This window comes from Ambystoma mexicanum, chromosome 6q, assembly GCF_040938575.1.
Source record: "Ambystoma mexicanum isolate Mex_15411 chromosome 6q, UKY_AmexF1_1, whole genome shotgun sequence".
Classification (NCBI taxonomy): Eukaryota; Metazoa; Chordata; class Amphibia; order Caudata; family Ambystomatidae; genus Ambystoma; species Ambystoma mexicanum.
This window is the reverse complement of record NC_090937.1, coordinates 524,103,619-524,118,637: the sequence shown is the minus strand read 5'-3', so window position 1 is coordinate 524,118,637 and position 15,019 is coordinate 524,103,619.

The window sequence follows — 15,019 nt, the reverse complement described above, 5'->3', positions numbered from 1 at the left end:
CCACAGGCACGGATACTGACAGTGATGGCCAGGAGGCTGCCGCACAGGCCACACCACCTGCCAAGGGATCCAGGCCCAGCCAGGAAGGCACCAGACCATCAACCTCTAGAGCAATATCAATGCCCAGACTGCCACACAGAGCAGCACCACCAATACAGGGCAGGCCACTGGAGAGGCAAACACCATCCGAGACACTACCTAATGACACAGCTACACTGGACTTGTCCACTGTGGTGGAAGCAGAGGCGGATGGGACACAGTTTGCAGCCACCAGTTCAATCGGGGAGGTAGCTGCCTCAGCCCCCATAACGATGAAGAGGCAGAGGGCCACGTTGAAGACCAAACAGACATGGATGACAACCTCCATGGGGATGGCACACATATGCCAAGCCCACCCCCTAGCACACCACACAGGGCACCCCAGTCAGCACACATCAAAACTAGTCCGGAGTACTAGGGAGTCCACATCTTTGGTCCCCATTAGAGGACAGCCCTGCATTGGGCCGCCCTGCAAGTGCCCCGTCCACCACCACAGCCATCTGTGACATGGTGGCCCGCATGACAAGGATGGAGGAACGCCAGGATCAGATGATTGAGCTGACCAGGCAGTACGTTGTGGAGGGAGAATTGACCCACCGTGAAATCCGTGACACCAATGCTGCACACATTGTGGCCATGAACAAAAACACAATGTTGATACATGAAAGTCTAGCAGCAGTGACCCAGGTCCTGGGCAGGATTGCCGATCACTTGCAGCAGCAGCATCCTGCACCGACAGATGCACAAGCAGGCACGTCCACTTCATCCAGCACACATGCCAGCTTGGCTCAAACCAGCCCAGTGCGGTTCACCAGGCGCAGCGCATGCCACATAGACATGCAGCCCTCAGAACAAAAGAGAGGTCACCACTAGCAGGGCCACCCTGCATGTGCTGACTTCATTTTGATGAAAAACATTTATAGCACATCATGTGTGGGATGTTAATGGGGGAGGTAGTATGTGGTGTTGGGTTTGTGTGGGGAAGGGGTATGGGGTTTTGGGAGTGTTGGGGGGAGAGGGTATGGGGTGTTTGGTGTGTTTGGGGGAAGGGGTATGGGGTGTTGAGGGCAGCGGGTATGGGGTGTTGGGGGTGTTGGGGGGTATGGGGTGTTGGGGGTGTTGGCGGGAGGGGCAGGGTGTTTGTGAGGTGGAGGGTTCAACCACAATGATGTTTAATTTTCAATACACCCGTTGTGTGCAAAATCATATCATGATTGGCCGTTGTTCATTTTGTGTGTGTTTATTCAATTTATGACAGTGCACAGTGCCCAACTCCCCACACACCTTTTGTCTATATGCACACAATCCCAGTGCCCAGTGTAGTACTAACACAGAACCATTAGCATCCCAGTGTTTCAGAATAAATCGTCAATCATTGATTGGCGCAGAGCACGGCCATCTTGTGCATCAGAACCTGGCAGGAGTGCTGCTTCTCCTCCATCATCATCTTCATCCTCACCCAGTGCATGCAGGTCAATGTCAGGTGGCAGTGGTACATTTCTCTGGATGCACAAGGAACCGTGCCTTCAACAGGCCAAAGGTCTGCTCGATCACAACACGGGTATAGGTATGTTCCTGATAGTAGTCGTCTTCGTGCCTGTTCTGTGGGTTCCGAACTAGGGTAAGGAACCACAACTTCAAGGGATAGCCAGCATCACCTCCATGGCATGAGGGACCACCAATACAAAATGGGTGCAGACGAGAGAACCAATGTAATTGGACATGCCTGCCAGTGCATGGAAACCAACTTTAGTGTCAAAAAGCTCCTGGGCAGTCCACGGTAGGGATATGTAGTTGCTTGTGTGCTTCAGGAGGGCATCCAGCACTTGGTTCAGCATGCATGAAAAGAAAGGTTGTGATATGCCATCCAGCTGTCCCACTTTGTGCTGGTAGGTGCCTGTGGCCAGGAAGTGGAGCACAGACACTACCTTCAGTAGAGGGGGGATGGCAGTGCAGATTTCATTCAGGCTGGCAATGTCATTGTGTATCTTGTCCACAATGGTGGTGATGATGTCCCTGTCCAGGCGGTAGAGGGTGTGGATCTGCACAGGGGTTAGGTTGTATGGACTGGCTCTGATGCGAGGGATTTCTGGGTGCATACGTGGTACCACTGGCTACACTGGTGGAACTTGCTAGGCCTGTCTCACCCTCCTTCTCTTCCTGCATCTCCTCTATGGTGCATGTTGATGTTGTTGCTGGTGTAGCAATGCAGGCATGTCCTCCAGCCCCAAGACTGAAACAGCAAGTGGGATGATTTTGGTGTGGGAATGGGTGTGGTGTGTAGGTGTGCTCCTTTTGTGCTGGGACAGACTCCATTGCCTCCACCTGTGGTGATTGTGTGCACCTGTGGGAGTTGGGAGGACAGCAGATTGCTATTTACGGGTGATCTGCGATGCCTGTAGTACCGGCATCGTGGTGACCCTATTTACCACCTTCGGGATGCAGGTAAGTGCATGCCTGTGTGACTTGTGATGTCCTCTTGTTAGCGGTGTCCCGGTATTGCCACCACGAAGGGCGTGTATATGCGCACATGCCGAAACGGAGGGGCACAGTTTAGGCGGTGGCGCTAATGCTGGGTTGTCGACTCGTAATGGCCCAGACAGGTAGTCGATGTTAGTATTAGCATTCCGCCTTCATATTTGGCTTACCGCAATTCTTGTAATGAGGCCCAATGTCTGCTCAACATACAGCTTCATAATGCTGTCACAGGTTGAAAAGAAATAGATGTTTGATAGAAATATTGTTGTGGCATCATGGATCTGGTTGCAATATATGGGTATTGGGTCATGAAGAATGGTAAGCCAATGAAGGTTGTCAGGTAAATGCGTAGTATTGTTTTTTATTATGCATTGCCTGATTTCATTTTCACTGGATTGGGCTCTTTAAGAATGGCATGTCTGAAAATGAATGGACAATTGACTTTTTGGATTAAAACACATAAGCAAAGCCAGCACACTTCCTGGTCGATCACACTCTTCCCCAGAAAAGTGAACTAAGAAGTTTTAAATGCGCATGGCACGACTTAAAAATGAATGCCCTATGTGAAAATAGTCGGGATGTCCTGAGAACCTTCAGACCGAAACATGATCCCCCTCCTGCTGTTTGAGACTCCTCCTATGCTGAGATGATATTATGCAGACTTCTCCCAACTGTAGCACTACTCCTTTGGCCGCAAATGTGCAGCATCACACCATGGTTAGGATCTACAGTCTCTCACAATCTTTCACAATCCACTACCTTTTAACCATAGATTCATACTCTTGGAAACCAAAGTGCAGTTCCTGCAGACCAGAGAAGCAGTCCCTGTGGGTACGTGTGGTACGTGTTTCGAGTGTCAGTGTGAACGATTATATGGGGTTGGAACCCCTTCAGGATGCATGTGGCACTTGACCACCAACCTCAGAGAGTACCTGCTATGCACTGTGTCTGTCACCACAAGCTGCCATTCCCAGACAAATACTGACAAAGTGAATCTTCTGCTCAATGGAGACCCAGAAAGATAGGGTCTTTCACTGCAATTTAAACAGCAGTTTCCTGGGTTTGGCATGTGCCCATGCGGGTCATATCACTGGCACATCATACATTTTCAGTTTCCAACCTTAAAACCTACAGTCATAGCAGAAGCCTAGTTAGAACTATGCAGTCCTAAGGATTTCAGAACCCCACAATTATTAATTGTAACAAGTTAATACATTTATGCATTTAAAAACATATATATTGTGGTTTAGGCATACGATTATAGGTATTGCTTTGTCCGATGTTGTTGTCTGCCTTATCAACCACCTTTAATAGAGTAAATATGCCTTGGCATGCGCTAAGACAAAGGGTACCATAAGGAGTATTTGTCATCTCTCTGTTTGTAGATCATTCCTACACCAGTATATGCCTCTGGGCACTCTACCACCCACTTAATTCCCCACGCTGGTGAAGTGGGAGAATGGAAGAACAGGCTCCCGCCCTTCCCCTCTCGCGCTTGGCCTAGAGGATCACGGCCCAGACACCCGCCACGAGAGGAGTTTGCCCATCTACCAGACGACCAAATACCCTGGTACAGGAACATACGGATGTGCCCACCAGCCTGCCCTGCACATGCCGACACCTGTGGCATGGATGGACTCGACTGAACCATCCAGCACTAAATCAACACGTCGTTAGAGATGCCATGACGACCTAGCCAACGGTCAGCACACCTGTGCGAATATGCACACCGGACACTCCCACACCAATCCACACGAAGAATATACTCAGTGCTATGACGTAGGTGACAGACATACTCACGGACGTGCATCTTTATTATTTTCCACATAGGCTCTCAAAATGCAGAAACCCAAGACGCATCATGAACTTATCTAAAAAGGCTTGCTCACGCTTCTTCTAAGAACCATGTACCATAATGAAGAATATAACGAAGACACGATACTGATGATAGGGCACTATGATACCGTAACCTAAAGCGCTCTGCATCAAACGGTTCCACCTATGCACTAGGCCCAAGTAGGCCGCAAGCAAAAGCTTCCATTAACATTGAATGAGCAAGAGCTTGGTTGCTGACCCTGCAGAATGAGCCCGGCGAAAGCACACGGCCAAGAGCACGATGTTGCAATCTCGCACGCCGCGAGCCAACGCCAAGGTCGCACCTGCAAGATAAACCAGGCACACACTGGGAAAAACAATATTAATTGTGCTGAATTCTGCCTCATACACGGTCCCACCTCACGTGACAAAGCCAAACCTGACAGAATGCCAAGCCCAGGAGGAAGGAGACGCCTGAATCCCACGTTTCAAGACACAGGCAGATACAATTAAAAGACTCATGGGACATCTGCATCAGTGGGAGTAATCCTCACATTGTTTACACCGACCCATAGTAAAACATTGGTGCAAATGACAGGTGCACCGCGAGCTGGGAACAGCGATAGTCCCAGACTGGGAGGCTCGCGAGTGGACCAATCAGAACATGGGGCTCTTATCATTGACGCCATTAACATTGACCAATCCTCAGAGGTCTTCATGTAACAATTTTCATGTATCAAATTGAAGGGAAAGCCCAAGTATATCACCTGACTAACCCTCAACCACTAATACCGTTCTCTATATGTATGCTATACTAACCCTACCACTCGAGTAACCAATCCAGAGTGGAAGTAGGTTTTTTGTTAAACTTTGTAAGGTGACGCAAGTAGCGTGTCATACTAAGGTAAAAAGGGCCTGCGAGCCCCACGATTGTGTGTGTGTCAGGACGGACGCGTACGCTCCTTGACCCATCCCTGCCGTTTTGTCTAATAAACAGCAGAGTCACCTTGATTCTTGCGTGTGTCTCATACTCTATCTCTTTTGGGATATACGGGAGGAGTTGGGGCCTCCCTGCCCGGAGGTCTGCGGACGGCCCGGCCGACCCCGGGAGAATTTCCCCCCGACAAGTTGGAGGCGCTGCTGAGATCTGTTTAAGATCTGCTTTTTTATTTTTACTTTTTTCCAGGTAATCCCGTTGTGAGGAGGCCCGGCGGCGCGGCCCCCTCTGCCGTTGCCCCCTTCTGAGGACTACAGGACAATCGCGGAACTGCGAGAAGACCGGACAGCGCAATCCGGATATTGGCCTTCGGGAGCCGGTTGAGAAGTATCCCGCCCGCGGTTGGCGAGTGTGCAGACGTGGTCCAGACGAGGGGAGGTGGCGAGCCGCTTGGAGGGGTGCACGCAGTCGAGCGGCCCCGCATCAAGAGAACTTGGTGAGCATGCCACGCACAACAAGCAATGTGAAATTGTGAGGGAGGGGGGAGGAATTAAATACGGGAGGTGGGAGGAGTTTCACAGGTGCGCGGCGAAGGTTTGACAATTCAGTGTTGGCAATGAAATGAATGGTAGCCGAACGAGTGCGAGAGCAGTCGGCTACGTTGCGCGAGAGAGGGGGTGGAGCACGAAAACATCATGTACGGCCGCTCGTAGACTCTGATTGGCCTAGGTCGAGACTACGTGTAAGGGTGTGTGTGTGTGTGGTTTCCTACGATTTGGCATTTGTTGATCAATGAGTAGATGAGGATCCCTATTGTTCGAGCAAGAAACTCGATAGGTAGATGACGTTTCCCTGTAGGCGGTAGCTAGTTAGTTGCCCAATACGGAAGATAATTGGCTGGTTAAGCCCTCCTGTCGAGGGGCGTATCACACGCGAGGCGACGCAGCGTGCGCAGTCCGATTATATTATTGATTACCTTGTTCCAGGAGTGACAGGAAGACAGCTGTGAGGTTAACGGGGGTAGATTGCAAGTGTATTTTGAACTTAAAGAATATATGAAGAACTTACCAGTAGCTCGAAGAGATCGGTGACGTCACCAGTAGGGCTTTCATAGGATATCCCGAGCACAAGCATCTTTCTTTCTGAGAGTGGTGAGGAAGAGAACTGTGGTAAGGGAGTGGAAACGGAGATAAACGGTAATGAATTGATTGAGGAAAGGCGAAACGGGGGACGTGGCGGCGCACTGAGAACGCCGGCCACGGCAAGTGTAGAAGAAGGAGGAGGAGCAAGTGAAAAATAGGACGACTGTATAAGAACGTCACAAGGGGTACGCAGCCGCAGGGGGCTACGTGCGCCTCGGCCGCAGGGGGCCGTAAGGGTGTCGTGTAAAGGAAGAAAGACAGAAGAAAATATACAAATGTAAATACTATATTTTAATAATTTTCCTTAGCGGACTATCGCAAGTCCCCAAACTTACGGGGCCAGGTAACGATATAAGGTTGTATATTGTAAACTGCTAGTGAGATAACCGCTACCAAATAGGGGAAGGGTAACAAGTGGAGTGCTACTATGTCACACGGGACAGGATCGGGAGGTTGGGGGAACACCCTCACTACCCCACTACAACACATATGTACAACACTGTCACCCCATAGGGAGAAACTGATCAAGTATAGCATAGACTGGACACAGGGGACGGACAACAAAATGATAACACCATGGCCGCCTAATGGTAGCTTCGATCCATATACCCAACATTCACTATTAAACCATTTGCATAATACATACAAAGGGAAGAAGTTGACAAACCACGTGGAGGTGTTTAACTTATGGAGGATGTTCCAGGGGTCCCGACCAGGACCAAATGGAATGTTCACTGTGGGGGAAATACCGGAAGAAAAAGAGATTAAGGAGGAAAGAGAGAATGGGAAAAAGGGGAGTGAAGACCCAAAGAACACGGGGAATGGACAAGAGGGAGGAGAAAAGAATAATAACTCAAAAGTAAATGAAATAAAAAAGGAACAGAGCAGCGATATACCCCTAGCAAAGGTAGTGAAAACAGAGGGAGGGGGGTTGTACCCTTTAAGAGAATTAGGAGAAATAGAAAGAGGACAGTTAAGGGTGGCTGAGGGGTACTCGAACCCGGCATACAGCCCGCCACCATATGTGGCACATAGGAAGATGACAGCAGGGGAGGAGAGGACTGGAGAAGAACAAACTGTGGAAATAGGACATGAGGAGTGGGTAGCCGCGCAGATATTATTAAAATTACGAGGTTCATTAACAGGAGAAGAGAAGGAGGTAGTAAGGAAAATAGACGAGGATAATACTAGGGAGAGTGGAATGACAGGGGAAGAGCTGTTACGTCAAAAGGGAGAGATTTTGGAGGAACTACTAGCAGAGTTAAGGGATGAGCAGAATGAACTGATCAAACAGCTCGAGAGGGAGGAAAGAGAGAGAGCGAGGGAAAGGAAAGAAGGTAAGAACAAATTGGAAAAAATAAGGGAAAGAACTGAGGAGCAAAGGAAAGAAGCCGACAGGGTAAGAGCAGCAGCAGAAAGGGTATCAAGAGCAGTGCTACGAGAGAGGAAAAGGGAAGGAGAAGAGAAAGAAAAAGAAATGGCAATGTGGAAGAAGAGATTACTATCAGAAACAACTAGGAAATACGAAGAAGGGAGGGTGATAGAGAGTATATTAGAAAGGGAGAGGGTCAGAGGGGAAAGGAAGAAAGAGGATGAAAGGATATTGGAAAAGATGAGTAGTGAAGTAATGGAGGAATTAAAAAGGAAAAGGGAGGACATTGGTAGAGAGATAGAGGAGAGAAATGAAGGGGAAAGAGAAGATAGGAGAATGGAGAGTGAAGTAAGGGGGGATGTATATAGAGACACAGAAGTAGCAACAACATCAGCGCAAAGGGGAGCGGTTGATAAAGGAGAAAAGGGAGAACCGGACCTAATAGACTTAAAAACAGTAACAATCAAGGGGAAAAAGACAGAGTGGGGGCTGCCGTTTGTGAATGACTTTTGTAGTGAGGAAGAAGAAGGAATGGAGAAGGAAGGAAGAAGCCGTGAAAGGGAAAGTCTAGATAAACTATACACCACCCAGACCAATACAGACTCACCATGGATCTGTAGGAGAAAGGATGAACTGGAGAGAAGTGAGGAGGAAGAGCAAGGAATAGCGGCAAGACAGACACATTAAACCACACCGTCACCATCACATCCTCTCCCATCCCACCCCACATGCTCACCACCTCACGCTCATTACGTACAATAAAACGTGCACCCTTCACAAACGAACTGACACCCTATGCATGTCGGCTTAGAGACCTCCCTAGACGCAGGCAGGAAGGACGAATACACACGCCCACATTAAATACAGGAAATGATGGAAGAAGGGGAAAGGATGAAGAAGAAAGAGTTACGAGCAGGGGAAATACGGACGAAATTGATGATGTAGAAGAGAGGGAAGAAGAGGAGGGGTGTGAGGACTCGACTTTATGGAACCCAAGGGGTAAAATGAGACACAACTTAATGCCACTTCTGGAGAGGGGAGGAGTTAGACCACAGTACGTCCCTTGGAAGCATACAGACAAAGAGAATATAAAGTGCAGGCTCCCATCACTAAGTGGAGGTGCGGGTAAATGGATATATGAAATGGAAAAACACACCGCAGGACAGAAACTGGCAGTGGGAGATGTAAAGGGCCTTCTAATATCGATATTAGGGGATGCAGCGGATGACATTTGGGAGAGAGCGGGATTCCCTGGGGTAACAATAGCAAACACATCGCATGATCGGGCACCATTCGCAAACTGCAGACATGCACTATGGCAGGCATTGAGGGTACAGTACCCAGACACATCAGACATAGGAGCAATTACCTCACGCAAGATGCGTGAGAACGAAGATCCTGTTGATTATATCCAGGAAATCCAAGAGAAGTGGCGCATGGAAACTAGAGAACAATGGGACAAAACACCAGCAATATTTTATCATATACTAGTACAAGGGCTCCCAGAAGGAGTTCAGAAACAACTGAAGAAAGTAGTGGGAATCGAGGCAAAAGCATGGCCAGAAATACAACTGACAATAGTGCATCATTGTAGGGCATGGCAAGGAAAAATGAAACAAAAAGAAGAAGACAGGAAAACGGAAGAGGCTAAGCTAGTACAGAAAAAACTTACTAAATACACAATGAAAGGGGCACTAATAACTGCACGTACAATAATGACCCAAAGCCCCACACAAGTATTGGCTGCACAAGATCTCTCCCAAATACTACCCTCACAGACAATAACACAACAGGTGCCGCCACTCCAACCATACACGACCAACATGGGAGGAGGATACTCAATGCCAGGAGCTGGGTATTATAATTACAACAGGGGAAGAGGAGGAATTATGAGGGGGAGAGGATACGGATATAACACACAACAGCAGGTGGGAGGACTTAGAAACTCCTACCCCACCGGGCAACCAATATACCAGGACAACACAGGAAGCTTTCCATGGCAGAGTAGGGAACCACCGGTGTGTTGGAGTTGTGGATTAGTAGGGCACATGTCACGCACGTGTCGAGTAAGACCAGGTACACCATCATGGAGCGAACAGGGACAACCAAGGCCCACACAGGAACAGCAGGGCATACAGCAACAGCAGACGTTGCAACAGGGAAATGAACAGCAACAAATAATAACACAACAACAGCCACAGACATATTCACTGCCACAACAACAGGTAGCGATAACACAACAACCCCAAGCACAACAAACACAACTGGGTAGGGTGACGGTCCTGGGACACAACCCTTACACAGGAAATGGTCAATCGTTGTACCCTCAATAGGACAGCCCACAGACGGCCTTGGTGTGTCCCATCCTGTCGGTAACACCTAATAGTGCGGAGGAACCACGCATAGAGGTAACGATAGGTGACAAAAAATTATCATTCCTTGTTGACACCGGGGCGACCCGGTCTTGGATAAGGGAAGGTAAATTTAAGATGTCGGGCGAAGCCATGAACACCCAAGGATTCTCTGGGGCTAGAGGGTTGGTTCCTTTTACTGATAACATTCCCTTATCTATAGGAGATTATGACATGTCAGTCCCACTTTTATATTATAGTGCCTCACCAGTAAATATACTGGGGAGAGACATAATGAACAGGTTGAATATGATGATCTCCTTTACGGAGGACGGCATAATTTGCTCCACTCCAGGAATTAACATGCTCACAGCACGACAGATTATGCAAGCATACTGCGGACAGACAGCGATTAGGGCCGAGCCAGTAGATGGTGAACTCTTCCAGTACGGGACAGACATGGCATTTGCATGGATGCCAGGGATAGAGGGAAAGATCTGGAGGAGGCCAGCAGCCTATTTGTTCAGGCCAGAAACACCAGTCAACGAACTAGAAGGAAAGGTGGTTCCAGTGGACATTGAGAGCATTATAGCAACAGCTGATTACATTGCTGTACTTGCCCGAGACAGAGAAGGAAGAGCATGGAGGGCAGTGATAGCACTAGCAGAAGGATGTATGCTCACCCAGGTGTCAGATGAGGAGCTGTTCTCAGAAGAAAAGGAGGAAGGTGAAATTGTGTTTATGATGAGTGTGGAAATATGGCTAAAAGTGGCGTACAAACAAGTGGCACAGAAAATGGCAATGGCACTTGAGGCACCCACATCCACCCCAGTTCCCTTCTTTAAGGAGGATATGACAAAAGTACCCACATCATTAGGGACTACTAGCCCCTTTGACGTGGGGTGCATTAAACGTATAGGGGGGGTAAGGATAAAATTGAAAAAAGGTGCAATACTCCCCAGAGTGAAACATTACCCACTATCAAAAGAGGCAGATGAGGGCATATATGAAACCATAACGGCCCTTATAGATAATGGCATATTGGTCCCCTCAGAATCACCATGTAACACGGCTGTATACCCAGTGCGCAAGGCTAGAGGGGGGCCTTGGCGCTTCATACAGGATCTCAGGCCCTTGAACAACATAGTAGAATCAGAATACCCCATAGCCGCAAACCCGGCCACAATATTGTGTGGCATTCCAGCGGAAGCATCACGATTTACAGTGATCGACCTTAAAAATGCTTTTTTCTCAATACCATTGCACCCAGACTCACAAGATCTGACAAGCTTCACTTACAGAAACACAAAGTGGAAACACACCAGATTACCAAAAGGGTACTGCGAATCACCCTCAATATTCAACAGAGTAATACAGATGGATTTGGGTAACATTGAAGTGGAAAGCACAGTGTTGCAGTATGTCGACGACATAATAATTTGCAGTACAAACGAAAGAACATGCAGAGAGGACTCATTAAAGATGCTGACAATATTGGCTGAAAAAGGTTACAAGGTAGATATGGAAAAGTTACAGTACTGTCAAGAACAGGTACTTTACATTGGTCAGCTCATATCCCAACATGGAAGAAAGATTTCACCACAAAGGGCACAGTCCATTTCAAAAACGCCAATCCCACAAACAGTGAGGGAACTGCAGCAGTTCCTGGGTCTGTGCAACTACTGTAGAGCATGGGTATTTGATTACAGCTCATACATAGGACCCCTGCTTGAGGGGTTAAAGGAAGCTAATAAAGGGGAGAAAAAGTTGGAGTGGACAATGGAAATGAAAGAGGCTTTTGATGAACTGAAAGATGCGATATCAACTGCTCCGGTACTGGCAACCCCAGAGTATGAGCGACAATTCTTTATATTTTCACATTGCGACTCAGCAGTAATGAAAGCAGTGTTGGCTCAAAAAACAAGCATGGGCTACAAACCAGTAGCATTTTACAGTGGCCACTTAGATCCTGTGATGTTAGGTCATTTCCCTTGCGAACAAGGTCTCGCCGCAGCTGCTTTTGCGGTAGAAAAAGCATCAGCAAAAACCATGGGGTGCCCAACTACACTGTTTGTGGAACATGCACTATTTGCAATATTGAATAAACCTAAGTCCACCCTAACCACGCAAAGGGCATCAGGTTATGAGATCATCTTATCCAGAGCTGAACTATCAATTGTTAGATGTAGCACGGTCAACCCTGCAAGGTTCCTAGCAGAAGTACTTGAGGAAGGAGATTATGCCCACGATTGTACGCAAATAACTGAAATGTACTCATGTACTAGAAAGATTGAAGAAAACGCACTAGAGGGAGGTGAGCTCCTGTTCATTGATGGGTCATCAACTATCGACCAAAGGGATGGTATAAGGAGGACTGGGGCAGCAGTGGTAAAAATGATGGAGGTACCGGTGTGTGTGGCAATGAAATGTGTACAATTACCACAGCATTACTCCGCTCAAGCAGCAGAATTAATTGCACTGATTTTGGCATTGAGGGAAAGCTTTGACAAACGAGTGACCATATATTCCGACAGCGCATATGTTACGTCCACTGTCCACTCAGGGCTGTCGAAATGGAGAAGAAGAGGGTTTAGGAGAGCTGATGGCACTCCAGTGCAACATGCCCTCCTATTGGCTGAACTAATTGATGCAATAAATGACCCCCAAGAATTGGCTTTGGTCAAATGCACCGCACACACCAATGGTGAAGACCACATTTCAAAAGGGAATGCAGCAGCAGACGCACATGCAAAGTATGCTGCATATTTTGGTGAGATATGGAACCCCCCAGAGTCAGAGAGAGGGAGAGGGAGGGGAATGGCTAAGGAGATGTTGATAAGAGAAGGGTACACCCATCTCCCAGCCACACAGATTATGGAGCTACAAGCGGCTGCACCAATGGCCGAAAAGGAAATATGGCTAAAAAGAGGATGCACAATGTCACCAACCGACGCACTATGGCGCCAGAGTGACATTGGGAAGATTGTAATACCACTGGCACTATTGAACACCGCCCTGAGCCAACTACACCACCCAGCCCATACAGGCAAGGAAGTAATTGCAGCACGAATTAGGGAAGACTGGTTCTGCCCCGAGTTAAATTCTCATGTGTCAAATTTCATCAGCAATTGTCTCACATGTCAACAGTTTACGGCCGGTCACACTCTGAAGGTGATAAGAGATACTATACCCCGGCCAGAGGGACCCTTCCGACATCTCCATATTGACTATGTTGATATGATCAACGTATGTCAAGGAAATAGGTATATGATTGTAGTAGTATGCCCATTCTCGAGGTGGATTGAAGCAGGGCCCTGTTCACACCCAGATGCATTTAGAGCAGCTAAATTCCTAGTGAGGGAGGTCTTCCCCAGGTGGGGAGTGTGCGAAGTACTGCGGTCAGACAATGGCCCACATTTCGCAAACGAAATGTTCCAGCACATCACATCCTTACTGAACATCAAGCATAAATTTGCATGTGCATACCACCCACAGGCCAACGGTATATGTGAACGCCTGAATGGCCTATTAAAGGAGGCAATTGCAAAAATACAGCAAACAACAAAGAAGAGTTGGTTGTATTGCCTTCCATTAGCCCTATTTGAGCTAAGGAATAGACCAGTTTCCGAACACCACCTCACCCCTCACGAGGTGGTTACCGGACATCAAATGCGCCTTCCCCTAACGCCAGCATCATGAGCATTTACTGACCACGAGAGTACTGCAGATGTCCTTGGTGATGAAATGTACCAATATGTGTCTTCTCTCATTACAAGTGTAGTGTTTGTGTCTCAACAGCTCGAGCGCACGCGGGGCGGGTCTAACAGCGATCAACAAGAAGGTGCGGATAAAGAATTGGAAAAGGAAAGACTGTGCAAGGTTGCTAAAGATGACCACGTACTACTTCGCAATTTCAACAGGAAGTGGAACAGTCCACGCTTCAATGGCCCCCATCTGGTAGAGGAGGTATCAATGAGAGCAGTAAAGCTACAGGACAAACGTGCCTGGAACCACCTACATGACGTAAACATCTACAAACTCCAGACCCGCCCCAGCGCCACCGACAGGGCCACTGAAAGAACAACAGCAGCGTCACCAACGGAGGAAGAGACTTCTACCGCAACTAACGGTCTAAGTGTCCCCATACCCTGCCACCCCCCAGATTCCCCAGAGACAACTACTAGAAAAGAAAGGGGTGATCCCCATACCGCCCACCCCATGGTTACACGATCAAAGGGTAAAGAGACTTCCGCCAGTTGAGCCCCAAACCCTCTGCCCATTGACCCCCTACCCACTGTAGTAATAACTGAACTGAAGGACATTGTTTTGCACATATACACATGTAAACACCTGAATGTTCTCTTTCTTTTCTCTCGCACATGCAGGTACAGCGTATTATTGTACTGTTAAGAAAGTAGATAACTAACCAATTCACTGCCCAGGAGTAGATGGTACCCTCAGACGATAATTACCTGGGAGAATTGTCACACCAATTTGTATATGAAATAAAACGGCCAACGTACCTGAAAAGAAGGAGGGTACGTGTCTACTATACAGCATTCCTCTTGGCCATAGAACACTCAATGCCCCACCTCCAACCATACTTGCCTGCCCTAAGAGATGATCGCTTAGATTGGCGTGGGAACAGCTCTTCGCCTGGGCACTGAATGACTACTTGATAGGGAGAGCTTAATAACAATAACTAACCTTAATAACGAGCATATTAAGAATTTTCAGGCGGGCAACTGTAACGTCACAAGAATAAGCTGCCGGACTGCAGCAAGGTAAGAGCAAAATGCCGGTGAAATTAGCATCAGTAATAAAATTGATAGGGATTTTAATGATCACCGGGTTCTTGGCTGCCTCTGTATGGCAGTACAGCTAT